Raw genomic sequence first — 17,550 nt, 5'->3', positions numbered from 1 at the left:
TGAATCTGAAACTGCTCTAAAAAAAATAAAGCTTATTTTTTAAAAAAGCTGACAGAATCCACTCTGGCTAATTTAAGCAGAAAACAGATTTATTAAAAGACATTTAAAAGGATATCAAAATTCTTAGAAAATCTCAAGAAACAAACGTGTGACCTTGCTTCCAGGAACAGTGTTCAAAACCACTGTTTTGAAGAGCCACAAATATAGAATCCGCTATTAAAATATACTGGGCTTCCCTGGTGGCTCAGACAGTAACGAATCTGCCTGCAATGCAGGAGACCTGGATTTGATCCCTGGGTCGGGAAGATCCCCTGGAGAAGGGAATGGCAACCCACTCCAGTATTCTTGCCTGGGGAATCCCATGGACAGAGGAGCCTGGCAGCCTGTGGGGTCGCAGAGTCGGACACAACTGGGGGAATAGCATTAACATTAAAATATATTATAGAGTTTCAGAATAACACTGAATGGAACTTGATAATTTTAAGGGATCCCCTAAGAGTATTTTTTTAAACTCTAGAAGTGAAAAACAGCCACATTATGTATGAAGAGTGGCAGGAGTGGTAAGGGGAGATTGCACAGGCTTTAGAGTCTGGGTTTGAATTCAGGCCTGCCCCTTATCAGCTGTCTGATCTCTGTAAGTCATTTAATTTCTCTGAGCCTCACCTGAAAAGTGATAACAGCAACCCCTACTTCCCAAGGTTTTATTTCTAGGACTAGGGCAATTAATGCTAAATAAATCTTAGCTTCTGCCAGTGAAGTGAAGAAGTGAAGTGAAAGTCACTCAATCATGTCCAACTCTTTGTGACCCCATGGACTATACAGTCCATGGAATGCTCCAGGCCAGAATACTGAAGTGAGCAGCCTTTCCCTTCTCCAGGGGATCTTCCCAACCCGGGGATCGAACCCAGGTCTCTCACATTGCAGGCAGATTCTTTACCAGCTGAGTTACCAGGGAAGCGCCCCAAAAAGGGAAAACAAATGTAATTATTTCTGTCAATTTTTATTAGATTACACTCAACTGTTATCCTGATCCTTATGTTTTCATAATTTTTAAAAGCTAAACTATTACTATATTTTATGCTTGAACGTGAAAGTTGCTCAGTCATTTCCAAGTCTTTGCTACCCCATGAACTATACAGTCCATGGACTTGTCCAGGCCAGAATACTGGAATGGGTAGCCTTTCCCTTCTCTAAGGGAACTTCCCAACCCAGGGATCGAGCCCAGGTCTCCCAAATTGCAGGCGGATTCTTCACCAGCTGAACCACCATAGAAGCCTGGAGAACTGAGCTCTAATTAATAGCCAAAATGTCATCTCATGGGCCACCAGCTCCAGGAGTGGCACTGGACTCCTCATGACCTACTCATCCTGTTATGGCATTCCAGGTCCCAACTCTGGTGACAGAAAGAGAAGGGGGGAACTTCACATATTTTCCAGAAACTTCCAGATTCAATTCTCTTTGCAGGATTTGTCTCTCACTGCATGAGGCCCAAGTTCCATGTGGCTCTGGGGTTATTTAAAGCAAGGTGAAAGTGAAAGTGTTCGTCACTCAGTCGTGTCGACTCTTTGTGACTCCGTGGACTGTAGCCCACCAGGCTCTTCTGTCCATGGAATTCTCTGGGCAAGAATACTGGAGTGGGTAGCCATTCCCTTCTCCAGGGGATCTTCCTGACCCTGGGATCCAACCCAGCTCTTCCACATTGCAGGCAGATTCTTTACCATCTGAGCTACCAGGGGAGTAGGATAAGTCAAGCTTGTTGATTCCCTAGCTAGTATCCTTAGCATTCTCCAGGCACCCTGTCAAATAACCAATAGAAATGCTAAATATTTCAGGGGCTCCCAGGAGTGGTATTCCATCTCTCCGATTTTGTGTTCTGAATCTTTCCGATGCTCAGAACTTTCTTAGTTTCTGATGGCCTCATTGGTAGGGCTTCTTACACCAAGTCATGACCACCTTACTATTTTGGCAGTATTTGAGGATGACATGACATAAAATGCTCAAGTGTTAGGAGTCATTCAAATAGCCGTAAAGATAAAAAACATTGTACCACAACAGAGCACAAAAATAATTTGATGTGTCTCCATCTGATTCATACTTAGCCTCTCAGAAACACATTCTTGATGTGTTTGACCACATCATTGACTCTCTCACTGTCTTCTTGGTGACAGTGATTTCCTTTGCTCTTAAATTCACATTCCTTGGTTTGTCAGTTAAGGCCTTTTACAGCAGGGCCTTACCTGCTTCTTTAACTCTATCTCCTACTTCCTCTCAGTCACATCCATGTGGTGATTCAGCCCCATCAAACCTCTGGCTTTTTCCTAACATATGTACTCAGTCTTATCTCAGTCTTATCACCTTACTCAGGTGCACAGCTCCCTCTGCCCAAAATTCTCTTTCCTTCTTCTTTACCCTAAGACCCACTTAACCCTAACTCTTCTGGAAGACTTCCTGCCTTCATTAGGGAAAGGCAGAGGCTCTCTCCTGTTTCTTTCAAAAGCACAGAGGCTTCATTCAATAGTCAGTTCACAAACATTTGCAGAGGGCCTTGTATAGTAAACTCTGCACTGTGCTCCCACAATCCCTATACTTACATCTATTATAGCAAGAGTCACACTAGGTATCATTATTTGTTTACCTGTCTGGAAGCTGCAGCCTGGCGACAGACAGCCATGTGGATTGTTTGGTTAAGACAATGGCACTATTTCCTCTTTCTCCAGACCCACCCAACTACAGTGACCTCTGCCCTCTGTCTCTGAGCCCAGCCCAGAACACCAAGGGCCTTGGTTCCAGCCTCAGGGAATCCTAGGGAAGGCCACATACCAGTCCACTGCCTACCAGCCCTCTACCCTCTCCCTTGTGCATTAGTCTGGCCCACACGACTGGGTTTCTATCTCAGTCCCTCTGACAAGCATGCTATTTCACTGTTGCCATGGAATCTATGTGTCTGGATTTTTCTACTTTACCTGGCTCATGCCAGTGGTAAAGACTTGTTCCAGGGAGCCCCACTGGTGAAGTGGTCCTGTTTGCCACATGTTGGTGATTAAGAACCTTTCAGCTGATATTGTAATTGCCTATTCCAAGGGCTTGTGACCCTGTGCTGAATGGAGTGTCATACCTGGCATGCCTGGCCTTCTTTCCCCACGTGCTGACTTGAACTTCCCTCCAGGACTAGCATGTCCCTCTGGACTGGAGATTCTGCCCTTGGATGTTCCTTCCAACTGGGAAGGTGGGCTGCCCTTCTGGCCCCTGCCTTGCCCAGGCAGCCTTTTCTTCCCCGACAAACTTTACTCAATAAGGACAAATAGAAATGTGTGAACTGAAGATATGTCATGCCCCAGGGAGAAGCCAAGATAACAGGAAAAGGGGTTGATTAAAATAACCACAGAGAAAGACTTCGGTGGTATTCCATTAAAAGGATAGGGAAAACATAAGAAAAGGGAATACTGTAGTTGGGTATGAGAACTCTAAAAGAACCAAAATATCAAGGTCTTTGAATGTAAAAAAAAAGCCCTTGGGTTGCTTCCATGTCTTGTCTATTGTAAATACTGCTGCTATGAACAATACATGCATCCTTTTGAATTACAGTTCTGTTTTCTGCAGATATAGACAGGATTGGAACTGGTAGATCATGGGTTTCCCTGGTGGCTCAGATGGAAAAAAATCTCACTGCAGTGCAGGAGACCCAAGTTTGATCCCTGAATCAGGAAGATTCCCTGGAAAAAGGAATGGCTATGCACTTCAGTATTCTTGCCCAGAGAATTCACATGGACAGAGGAGCCTGGTGGTCTATAGTCCATGAGGTCGCAAAGAGTCGAACATGGCTGAGTGACTAACACACACACACACACACACACACACACACACACACACACACACACACGGTATTTCAAATTGTTACTTTTTTTAAGGAACTTACATACTGTTCTCCATAGTGGCTGCACCAATTTGCATTCCCACCAACAGCATATGACGGTTCTCTTTTCTCTACATCCTACAGATAATATTTATTATTTGTAGGCTTTTTGATGCTAGCCATTCTGACAGTGTGAAGTAATACCTCATCGTGTTTTTGATTTGCTTATCTTTAATACTTAGCGATGTTGAGCATCTTTTCATGTGCCTGTTGGTCTTCTACCCATCTTTGATTGGGTTGCTTGCTTTTTCGGCATTGAGTTGCATGAGTTGTGTGTCTGTTTTGCACATTAACCTGCTACCGGTTGCATCATTTGCAGATATTCTTTCCACCATTCCATAGGCTGTCTTTTCATTTGATTGATGGTTTCTTTTGCGGTTTCAAACATTTTAAGCTTGATTAGGTTAAAAAAATTGACATGAAGAAATGAAGTAACTTGCCTTGAGACTAGAAACTGAAAGAATGCTCATCAATAGGGAAATGGTTGAGTAAATCATGATTCCTCTTAGCCGTGAACTAACAGTCATTGTAAAGAATAAATTCAAACTATAGCAGTTGAGTTGCTGCTGCTGCTGCTAAGTCGCTTCAGTTGTGTCCGACTCTATGGGACCCCATAGACGGCAGCCCACAAGGCTCCCCCATCAGTGGGATTCTCCAGGCAAGAACACTGGAGTGGGTTGCCATTTCCTTCTCCAATGCATGAAAGTTAGGAAGGGATTTTTCTAGAGGCCACGTTGAGTGAGAAAAGCCAGATACAGGTAAGTGTGTATAAAATGATCCCACATTTGTTTACTGATGAAATAAACCTCTTATCTGTATATGTGCACATATATTCATATATATACGCTAACCAGGATGGTATGGTTCCATTTCCAGAAAAAAAAAAAAGAGCCCTATGCATGTGTCTTTATATTTGATTGTGTCTGAGTGAGAAAAGGGAAAATGATGGAAGGACTGACATTGGTTTGTTGACCTCGGCTATCTCGAAAGGAAGGGAGAGATTAGTGTGGGCAAAGAGAGCTTTGGGGCCTTGGTCTTGTGATAAGCATGTGTTGCTTTCATAATATGAAAACGTCAAGTGAAGAAAATTATTTATAAGAAATAAATATTACCCACAGTTACATGTGGCCCACATAGATTCACCTCAGTGTTACACTGTGAAGAAGGACAGAGTGGTTTACGCTTCCATGGCCCCCCTCTCCCATGCACTACACCTGGGCTTGGATCCATAAAGGACTTTCACAGGTCATTTGTTTCTGGGATATTCTCAGCTTCACTGTTATGTAGGATCATTTATATTTTAATCATGATTTTTCCAGATACTATAGGTCACATGTTAGGGCCAGGCAGAAGGCACCAAGTGAAAGTGAAGTGTTAATTGCTCAACTGTGTCCAACTCTCTGTGACCCCGTGGACCGTAGCCCACCAGGCTCTTCTGTCCATGGAATTCTCCAGGCAAGAATTCTGGAGTGGGTTGCCATTCCCTTTTGCAGGGGATCTTCCTGATCCAGAGATCAAAGCCAGATATCCCGCATTGCAGGAAGATTCTTTACCATCTGAGCCACCAGGGGAGTTAAGAGAGAAGACTAAATAGCAGTTCAGAGTTTTGGATTCCAAACTCAGTGCTCTCATGTTGAGGGTCTAAAATTGTGTAACACAGAAAAACATTTTAAAAGACCAACTTTTAAAAAACTGCAAGAACCAACCGAATGAATATATTGACAGCTTCTATAGGTACGAAGCATCATCATTTTAATTAGCCCTTAGCTTCCCTTTTGCCTATCATTAGGGTACGATGCCATCAGTTATGTGACTAGTGGGTCCTTGATTATAGCCTGACACATTCATTCAACAAACATTTACTGAGCACCTAATACGTGCCCAGCACTCAGTTGGGTGCTGGCTCAGCCTTGTAATCTGAACAAACAAGCTTCCCACGGGCATCTGGCCAGGAGTGATTAGTACATGCCTACACCATTCGTCCTTTTAAAATTAAAGAGACTATTTTATTAAACATGAAAGTTTAGGAAACATTAAAGGCTTTTTATTTCAGAAGGACTCTGAATCAGAAAATACTTAAAAGAAATAAGCACCACTTGGAGAAATATAGACTATAAATAAGTCCAGCATGAATGAGCATGATGAATGGCGACTAAAACTAGCATTTTGAGTGCACGCTATTGCCAGGCACTTTACATCTGTCATTAAAATAAGTGCTCACAATAACCCTACGTGGAGTGGACTGTTATTATTAAGTTTGCCAGAGAGGAGACTGTAGCTCAAGAAGATGTGAAGGAATGTTCCCAAGGTCATAGAGAAAGCATTAGTGCCAGGATTCTAGTATAGACATGCCTTAACTGCAGACATCATGGATTTCTTTTACTTCTTTGCCCCACTGGCAAAGGAGACTGTTCCTCTAAAGAGTTCATCAGGTTTCCAAGGCCAAGGTGAAACAGTGGTTAAGTGTCCCCATCACCTGGGCCATGTGTGTCAGCTAGTGGTCCCTTGTTAACACTAGAATAATAACACTAACGTTTACTGATACTCCATCACCTGCCAGGCTCCAATCTCGACACGGTTCAATATTCTTTACACAGATCGTTTCCAACCCTCACTGACAGCGTGTCCTCCTTGCTTCTTCACTTGTCAGCCTACAGCCTCCTTCAGTACAGTCATCAGAAGAGTCTTTTTAAAACTCAAATCAGGTCAGTTCTCTCGTCCGATCAAAATGCTCAAATGGCTTGTAGGTCTTACACATTCTCCCCATCTCCTTGGAGTCTCACTTCTCTCGCTTTACTATCTTGCCTCTTGCCCTTTCATTGTGTGAACTTGGTATCCTAACTGATCTGATTCTTTTAATTAAAATTTTGAAATATAATTTTTAAAAAATTTGGTTAGAAAATTGTGGTGTTAGTGGTAAAGAATATGCTTGCCAAAGCAGGAGACATAGAAGTCTCAAGTTCGATTCCTGGGTCAAAAATATCGCCTGGAGAAGGAATTGGCAACCCACACAAGTACTCTTGCCTGGAAAATTCCATGCACAGAGGACCCTAGAGGGCTATGGTCCATGGGGTCGCAAAAAAATCAGACACAACTGAACAGCTGAGCACGCATACACTACACAGTTTTAAGCCTCTTGCCATTCCACCAACACTCAGGGACATCCCAGGGCCAAAGCCTCTGCACTTGCTACTCCCCCTTCCTGGAACACTTTCCACCAGGTATCCAAGTCTCTGCCCTTCTTACCAACTTCAGGTCTTTGCTCCAATGTCATCTTCTCAATGAGCCCCCTGCCTCACTGACTGCTTTATTTAATAATGCATACTCCCTCTTCTCAGACAGGCAGATGACACCACCCTTATGGCAGAAAGTGAAGAACTAAGGAGACTCTTGATGAAAATGAAAGAGGAGAGCGAAAAAGTTGGCTTAAAGCTCAGCATTCAGAAAACTAAGATCATGGCATCTGGTCCCATCACTTCATGGCAAATAGATGGGGAAACAGTGGAAACAATGGCAGACTTTATTTTGGGAGGCTCCAAAATTACTGCAGACTATGACTGCAGCCATGAAATTAAAAGATGCTTACTCCTTGGAAGGAAAGTTATGACCAAACTAGACAGAATGTTAAAAAGCAGAGACATTACTTTGCCAACAAAGGTCTGTCTAGTCAAGGCTATGGTTTTTCCAGTAGTCATGTATGGATATGAGTTGGACTATAAAGAAAGCTGAGTGCCAAAGAATTGATACTTTTGAACTGTGGTGTTGGAGAAGACTCTTGAGAGTCCCTTGGACTGCAAGGAGATCCAACCAGTCCATCCTAAAGGAGATCAGTCCTGAGTGTTCATTGGAAGGACTGATCTTGAAGCTGAAACTCCAATACTTTGGGCACCTGATGCGAAGAACTGTCTCATTTGAAAAGACCCTGATGCTGGGAAAGATTGAGGGCAGGAGGAGAAGGGGACAACAGAGGATGAGATGGGTGGATGGCATCACCAACGCAATGAACATGAGTTTGTGTAAACTCCAGGAGTTGGTGATGGACAGGGAGGCCTGGCATGCTGCAGTCCATGGGGTCTCAAAGAGTCAGATAAGACTGAGTGACTTAACTAAACCCCCTCTTCCCAGTACCCATATTCCTGCTCCCAGAATTTTCTCCAACGTCACTAATCACCTTCTAGAACATTTGCTTGCTGTGTTCTTCCCTGCCTGTTACCCTCTTCTAGAATGTAAGAACCATCAGGCAGACACGTTTGTTCAATGTGTTCCCTGAAGTATTGCCATCACTTACAGCAATGCCTGCCACATAGCAGACAGTTGACACTGTGGAACTGATAGATAAACTCTCTGCCCAACCCCATAAGGGTGACTGTTACTATTCTGTTCCGAAACTCACCATCAGTCTTTCATGCACAAAGTCAACAACTGGAAAGCAACAGAGCTGGGATTAGAAAACACCAGGTCTCCCCCTCAGGGAAGAGAGTAAAGAAGAGGAGTTACTCTTGTACAATCGCCTGTACTGGACTCTCTCAGATCACACTCCCCACCAGCAGCCACGACCAGCTGCCAAGACAACAGAAAAGTGTGGGAGTAACTGGGAGAAGACCTCCTCCACCATCCCTGTTGGTCTCGCCACTCATCTAGGAGCTCAAGCTGAGAAGCAGGCTGTGATTCTGCTTTTAGGAAAGAAATTAAAAAATAGATGCTAAGAACACATGCAACTGTTACAGAGGTGAGCCCAGGGGTCAGAGTGCTTTGAATCTCTCCATGAAGCTTCTTTTTACATGTGTGGGTGCTCAGTAGCTCAGTCATGTCCGACTCTTTTGCGACCCCATGGACTGTAGTCCACCAGGCTCCTCTATCTGGGGAATTTTCCAGGCAAGAATACTGGAATGGGTTGCCATTTCCTCCTCCAGGGGATCTTCCTGACCCAGATATCAAACTCACATTTCCTAGGTCTCCAGCATTGACAGGCAGATCCTTTACCACTGCACCACCTGGGATGCCCTCTTGATATATACTCAAGGGTAAATAGGAAAATTGACAGGTGATAACATCGGCTCTGCTGGAGAAGTTCCTGTTTGCCCAACACAAAGGGCTGCAGTTAAGGCCAACACACATCCCCATTCTCCCTCTGACATTGAACACCCCAGGGCAGTGAGGACTGACATTGATCACTATAAGGCAAAAAGCCAGCACAGCCTCCAGGAGATCATACCTGTGCTTGTCATTTGCCTACTTCTTGTTATACATGCATCACCTGCCTTCGCTTTCCAAGGCCCTGTGCTTGGTCCTGAGGCCACATTATTGAAGCCAACAACTGCTTCCAGGGCATTGACATTCTTACAGGGGGACAGACACACAATGAATGCCATGTAACTGTGGTTTGAGAGAGAGAGGAGCAAACAGCTGATGAATCTCAGTTCTGGAAGGCTTCTAGAGAAGATAACACTTAAGTCAATGAGGTTCCCTTTGGAGCACATGGATTGGCAGGACTTAAGAGTGCTAAATTAGGCTCTGAGCCTGCAACCTCCAAAGAGGAAACACGGAGACTCCTACACTGCGTGTACCTGGAACAAATCCCTGAGAAGCAGGTGGCCTAGAGGTACTTGTTGCAAACTAGGGGTTAATGATTAGCTAGGCCCAGAGTGTCCTGCCCTGTCCTAAGCTCAAGGAATTCCTAACAGCAACTGCAATATCCATCATGAATTGAACTAGGAGCCAAGCCCTATACTATACTTTTTATTTGTTATCTAATTTAATTGTTGCAATAACTATTTCACAAACAAGGAAACCCAGGCTCCCAGAAGTGAAAGGATTTAAGCAAAAGCCTTGGAGCTGAAGGCAGTACAAGAATCCGGGATTTAGATTTCAAAATCCAGTACTCTTTCCAGAATACAAGGCACTTCTGGCTTCTGTTTAATGCTGACATTGCTCTTATTCTCAGCTGTGAGACCAGTGTCTTGGGGAAGTTGGAACAGCATCTGCTACCATGGGGCAAAACAATGACGGATAGAATTTTGTGGTGAGGGTGACTTAGACTCCAGTTTCAACTCTCATTAACTCCACTTGTAACCTCAGGGAAATCGCGTTACTTTCCTGGGGACTTAAGTTTTCCTTCAGAAAAAGGATGCCATGGTAGTATTGTGAGGCTTCAGTGGAATGAAGTCCACGACATACCTCGAACCTAGCAGGCAGTCAACCAAGCATCACCTCTCCCCTGGAGGCTTCTTGGCCAAAGTTCTGCTTTGGGAGACAAGTGAGGATGGACAATGACCACATGTACATAAGTTGTCATCGTGTCCTCCTTGAGCTATGCTTTTTTTTTTTTTTTTTTTTTTTCGGCTGTAAAGAGAAAAATTAAGCACTATCTGGGATCTATCATTCTTGAAAACAAACTACACACTTATGATTAGAATGCTCTTCACACTTCCCCAAGTCACAGCAGACATATTAGGAGTGTGGACCATTGCCCAGTCTTGCCTCCAAATTCAGAGAAGGCAATGGCACCCCATTCCAGTACTCTTGCCTGGAAAATCCTATGGATGGAGGAGCCTGGTAGGCTGCAGTCCATGGGGTCGCAAAGAGTCAGACACGACTGAGCGACTTCACTTTCACTTTTCACTTTCACGCATTGGAGAAGAAAATGGCAACCCACTCCAGTGTTCTTGCCTGGAGAATCCCAGGGACAGAGGAGCCTGGTGGGCTGCCATCTATGGGGTTGCACAGAGTCAGACACGACTGAAGTGACTTAGCAGCAGCCTCCAAATTAAGCTGAGTTATTGATTTCGTGACAGATTGTCAGCCATCCACCGCAAACTCTTCACAGCCAAAGGTGTCCGACGCTGAGTAACTCCTAAGGGGATATGGTGATTTCCTGCATAGGAAATATAGTGCGAGCCCCACTGTAATTATGATGGAAACCAAGAGGTATAATTACCAAACAGGCTGCACAAATGACATCTGTTGGCACTGCCAGGGCAGTTGTGTACTTGTTGTCAAGCAGCAGCTGGCAAGTCCTTTTATCACATGAAGGCGATCGATCAATTAGGATTGATTCTAATTGATCTAATTAAAAAAGAAAACTTTTTTCTTTTTAAATGAATGTAGATTCATAGGCAGTTGTAATAAATAATACAGGGAGATTTGTAATGCACCTTTTACCCTATTTCCCTCAATGGTAACATCTTGAAAAGCTATGGTGTGGTATCACCACTAGGATATTGACTTTGATAGGATCAGGATATAAACGTTTCCATCACTACAAGGATCCCTCACGTGGCCCTTTTATAGTGTACTCACTTCCTTCTTGTCGCCACGCCTTTTAGAATCCCTACTAAGCATTGATCTGTTCTCCAGTTCTACAATTTTTTTCATTTCAAGAATGTTAGATAAATGGAATCAAACAGTGTATATGACCTTTAGAACTGGCTTTTTCACTCACTATGATACTCCAGAGGATTTATCCACGATGTTGCCTATGTAAGGAGTTTCTTCTTTTTGGATAGTGGTCCACGGTGTGGCTGTACCACAGCTTGTTTAACCACTCACCGGTTGAAGAATAATTGGATTGTTTCCAGTTTGGCGCTATTTGAATAAAGCTGCTATGAACATTTGTCTACAGGTTTTTGAGTAAACATAGGTCTTCAGTTCCCTGAGAAAAGTACCCAGGAGGGCTGAAATATATGGTCTTGACATATTAGAATTTTTTTAAAAATTGCCAAACTGTTTGTCAGTGTGTCTGCACTGTTTTACATTCTCACCAGCAAAATATGAGTGACTAATATCTTCACATCCCATCACTTCATGGGAAATAGATGGGGAAACAGTGGAAACAGTGTCAGACTTTATTTTTTGGGCCTCCAAAATCACTGCAGATGGTGACTGCAGCCATGAAATTAAAAGACACTTACTCCTTGGAAGAAAAGTTATGACCAACCTAGATAGCATATTGAAAAGCAGAGACATTACTTTGCCAACAAAGGTCCATCTAGTCAAGGCTATGGTTTTTCCAGTGGTCATGTATGGATGTGAGAGTTGGACTGTGAAGAAAGCTGAGTGCTGAAGAATTGATGCTTTTGAACTGTGGTGTTGGAGAAGACTCTTGAGAGTCCCCTGGACTGCAAGGAGGTCTAACCAGTCCATCCTAAAGGAGATCAGTCCTGGGTGTTCTTTGGAAGGACTGATGCTAAAGCTGAAGCTCCAGTACTTTGGACACCTCATGCGAAGAGTTGACTCATTGGAAAAGACCCTGATGCTGGGAAGAATTGCGGGCAGGAGGAGAAGGGGACAATAGAGGATGAGATGGCTGGATGGCATCACCAACTCGATGGACATGGGTTTGTGTGGTCTCAACGGGAGTTGGTGATGGACAGGGAGGCCTGGCATGCTGTGATTCATGGGGTCGCAAAGAGTCGGACACGACTGAGTGACTGAACTGAAGTGAACTGAATATCTTCACATATGTATATGCCTTTTATTTCCCTCTTTGTATATCCCTTTTATTCCCCTCCCCCTTTATTTTGCTTTCTTGTGCTGGCTAGAACTCCAGCACTGTAAATGTTTTATAAAATGATTTGAGAAGCATTTCCTCCTCTTCTATTTTCTGGAGGATGTTGTATATAACTCAGATTAATTCTTGAAATGTTTGGTAAAATTCTCCAGTGAAACTATTTAATCCTGGAGATTTTTTTTTTCTTTAGTTTCTAACTTAAAAATTCAATTTCCTTAATAGCTGCAAGGCTACTAAAACTGTCGGTTTCATACAGAGTGAGTTGTGGTGCTTTGTCTTTTCACCTTGTTTTCATGGTCTGTAATGTTACACTGTTTCATTCCTGGTACTGATTATTTGAAGCTTCTCCTTTCCCCTGCCTCTCTGCTAGTCTTGCTAAAATTTTTCTCAATTTTATTCATCTTTCCAAAGAATTAGCTCTTTATTTCATGGATTTTCTCTATCATTTTTTTTCCGCTTTCAATTTCTTTGGCTTCTGTGATTGTCTGTGGTATCTACTTCCTTCTACTTGCTTTGGGCTTATTTTGCTTATTTTTCTTTAGATTATTGATTTGAGCCTTTTCCCCGTTTCTAATGTATACATATGTATACGTCAGTGTTGTAAGTTTTCATTTCAGTACTGTTCTAGCTGTGCCCCACAAATTTTGAAATGTTGCACTTCCATTTGCACTCAGTTCAATGTATTTTTAAAAATTTCTCTTGAGAGTTCTTCTTTGACCCCTGGATTATTTAGAAGTATATAGCTTAGTTTCAAAGTATTTGGAGATTTTTCTCTAATCTTTCTGTCATTGACATCTACTTTGAGTCCATTGTGGTAAGGGCATACATTCTATGGGATTTCTGTTGTTTTCAGTTTTTTGAGGTTTGTATTATGGCCTAAGAAAAGGAAAAATACAAGCATCTGAATGCAGAGCTCCAAAGAATAGCAAGAAGAGATAAGAAAGCCTTCCTCAGCAATCAAGGCAAAGAAATAGAGGAAAACAACAGAATGGGAAAGACTAGGGATGTCTTCAAGAAAATTAGAGACACCAAGGGAACATTTCATGCAAAGATGGGCTCGATAAAGGACAGAAATGGTATGGACCTAACAGAGGCAGAAGATATTAAGAAGAGGTGGCAAGAATACACAGAAGAACTATACAAAAAAGATCTTCATGACCAAGATAATCATGATGGTGTGATCACTCACCTAGAGCCAGACATACTGGAATGTGAAGTCAAGTGGGCCTTAGAAAGCATCACTACGAACAAAGCAAGTGGAGGTGATGAAATTCCAGTTGACCTGTTTCAAATCCTGAAAGATGATGCTGTGAAAGTGCTGCACTCAGTATGCCAGCAAATTTGGAAAACTCAGCAGTGGCCACAGAACTGGAAAAGGTCAGTTTTCATTCCAATTCCAAAGAAAGGCAATGCCAAACAATGCTCAAACTACCGCACAATTGTACTCATCTCACACGCTAGTAAAGTAATGCTCAAAATTCTCCAAGCCAGGCTTCAGCAATACATGAACGGTGAACTTCCTGATGTTCAAGCGGGTTTTAGAAAAGGCAGAGGAACCAGAGATCAAATTGCCAACATCCGCTGGATCATGGAAAAAGCAAGAGAGTTCCAGAAAAACATCTATTTCTGCTTTATTGACTATGCCAAAGCCTTTGACTGTGGATCCCAATAAACTGTGGAAAATTCTGAAAGAGATGGGAATACCAGAGCACCTGACCTGCCTGTTGAGAAACCTGTATGCAGGTCAGGAAGCAAGAGTTAGAACTGGACATGGAACAACAGACTGGTTCCAAATAGGAAAAGGAGTACGTCAAGGCTGTATATTGTCACCCTGCTTATTTAACTTCTATGCAGAATACATCAGGAGAAACACTGGGCTGGAAGAAGCACAAGCTGGAATCAAGATTGCCGGGAGAAATATCAATAACCTCAGATATGCAGATGACACCACCCTTATGGCAGAAAGTGAAGAGGAACTAAAAAGCCTCTTGATGAAAGTGAAAGTGGAGAGTGAAAAAGTTGGCTTAAAGTTCAACATTCAGAAAACTAAGATCATGGCATCTGGTCCCATCACTCCATGGGAAATAGATGGGGAAACAGTGGAAACAGTGTCAGACTTTATTTTTTGGGCATCCAAAATCACTGCAGATGGTGACTGCAGCCATGAAATTAAAAGATGCTTACTCCTTGGAAGAAAAGTTATGACCAATCTAGATAGCATATTGAAAAGCAGAGACATTACTTTGCCAACAAAGGCCTGTCTAGTCAAGGCTATGGTTTTTCCATTGGCCATGTATGAATGTGAGAGTTGGACTGTGAAGAAAGCTGAGCACTGAAGAATTGATGCTTTTGAACTGTGGTGTTGGAGAAGACTCTTGAGAGTCCCTTGGACTGCAAGGAGATCCAACCAGTCCATTCTAAAGGAGAATAGCCCTGGGATTTCTTTGGAGGGAATGATGCTAAAGCTGAAACTCCAGTACTTTGGCCACCTCATGCGAAGAGTTGACTCATTGGAAAAGACTCTGATGCTGGGAGGGATTGGGGGCAGGAGGAGAAGGGGACAACAGAGGATGAGATGGCTGGATGGCATCACGGACTCGATGGACGCGAGTCTGAGTGAACTCCGGGAGTTGGTGATGGACAGGGAGGCCTGGCGTGCTGTGATTCATGGGGTCGCAAAGAGTCGGACACGACTGAGCGACTGAACTGAACTGAACTGAACTGATTATGGCCTAGGATATAGTTTGCATATGTTCTGTGAGCTCTTGAAAGGAGTGTATATTGTTCTATAAAACCATTCATTTCAAGGGTTCACAGAACATATGCAGAGTATATCCTAGGCTATAATATACACCTCAAGTCCCAATTGTATCTGGTTGATTGATGATATTTTTGCAAAGTGTAGGATTCTGTGTAGGATTTGTCTCCTTCCAGGATGCTAACGGAATGAATGTTACGTCTTTGTCGTCTCCCAGAGATTCTGTTCAATTTTTTTCCAGTCTATTTTTCTTCTATTGTTTAGAATAGAGATGATTTTGCTTCTTCCTTTTCAATGTAGATGCTTTTTATGCCTTTTTTTTTTTGGTCTAATTTCTCTGGTTGGGACATCCAATACATGAGCTATCAAGAAATAAAGGAATATTCATATGAGGGATTGAATAAAGCTGAAAACTCAGAAAGACTGGTAGAGCCCTGGAACCAAGTTTCACTTCAAAGGCTGATGAATGTGAACATTATTTTGCTTCCTTGTGGTGAGTGAAAGAATAAGCCTAGGGTTCTAAGGAGCCTAATAAGAATCCATGAAGTTGGATTTCCAGATGTCTACACCCTCACTGTAATGGTGAGCTCGATATCAACTTGGTTTCTACTGCCTCAAAGGGGACCACAAAGATAACTGCACATCGCACATTCTGGTAGAAAGTAAAGTGGTAAAAACTCTCTTAAGAATTCATAATCACAACCTTCCCATGTGTTATATCCTTACACGGGCTAATTCCTACATGGAATTGTCTTCAATAACAGCTTTAAACTCCAAAAGCCCTAAGAATTAATGCTGATCTGCACTATAGGTTTTCTCAAAGGAATCAAGGCAAATATTTGAAAGAATACAACAACCAAAAAGCAAGCTTTCTTGAGATATGTTTTCCTTTTCTCCATCTCTCAGTCTTTTCCCTTCATTCCTAATCTGTGTATTTCAATGCCATGCTGGTTTTACCCCTTCATCATTACACTGACCATTGGGCTCTCCCATCCTGACATTTGACTAGCAGTGACCATCAGATTTCTCTCACCATACACAAGATACACTGAGTTGATGCAGGATGACTAGAGACTCCCAAGGCTCCATGTTCCTGATCCTCCATCCTTCCACTTAAAGGGAAGGACACAGAGCCCTTAGTAAAGTGAATTTCTTCTCTATGATTCTTAAATTATTTTTTTAATAGGTGGGAGCCATTTCTTTTTATTTATTTATTTATTTATTTTTAATTGAAAGATAATTACAGTATTGTGTTGGTTTCTGCCATGCATGAGCATGGATCAATCATAGGTATACATTTGTCCCCTCCCTCTTGAGCTTCCCTCCCATCTCCCACCCCATCCCACTCCTCCAGTTTGTCACACAGCCCAGGTTTGTGTTCCCTGAGTCATATAGCAAATCCGCAGTCGCTATCTATTTCACGTATATTAATGCAATATGGTTTTCTTTTTTAATGTGGACAATTTTAAAAGTTTTTATTGAATTTGTCATTATATTACTTAGGTTTTATGTTTTGGATTTTTTTTTTTTTTTTTTGGCCTTTTGGCCATGAGATACATGGGGTCTTAGCTGCCTGACCAGGAATCGAACTCATACCCCCTACAATGGAAAGTGGAGTCTTAACCACTGGAACACCAGTGAAGTCCCTGATTCTTCAGTTTTTATACTGAATACAATTTCCATTCTATTCTACCACAAAAACCTAAGCTATCATATCAGTTAAATAACCCACACATACCATCGCTATACAGGCAGAACCACACTCTCTGCTAACTGTACAGATAGAACCACGCTGCTGCCAACATTTAAGACAAATTTGTGTGCCTCCTTGAGCAGTCTGTTGAGGGAAAATAAGGTCTACAACCATGAAGGGAAGGGACATTTACACCAGGGTTCTTGGTGTGGGAAGGAGAAACATGTCATCGTGAAATGCTTTGCTATGTAAGACTATCTCATGCAAAGCAATTATCCCAACCTCTGCCACTCTGTGAGAATTCCAGGGTACCAGGAAATGTCCGTCCAGGAATACCAGCAACTATAAGGCATAGTAATTATCTCTGCAGTACTCACCGGATGTTTCATCCCCAGGATTACAAAAGTTCTCATTGCTGTAATCAATTAGCTTCACAGTGGCACAGAAGCACCCCTCATATGCTTCCTTTCTCTGGAGTCACTGATACACTAAGACGTCCGAACACAAAGGTGTGATTTTGCCACACAAACATCACACAAGTGACCTGACTGTCAGATTCAAATTGGAGAATTTGAGATACTGAGAATACTGAGAATACTCAGACAGTTCTTGCAACAGCATATGAATTGGCTGCTGCATAGGCATTTTACATATAAGCAAGATAGTATATTCAAAAG

Source organism: Budorcas taxicolor, chromosome 8 (assembly GCF_023091745.1).
Source record: "Budorcas taxicolor isolate Tak-1 chromosome 8, Takin1.1, whole genome shotgun sequence".
Lineage (NCBI taxonomy): Eukaryota > Metazoa > Chordata > Mammalia > Artiodactyla > Bovidae > Budorcas > Budorcas taxicolor.
Note: the sequence above shows the minus strand (reverse complement) of the source record.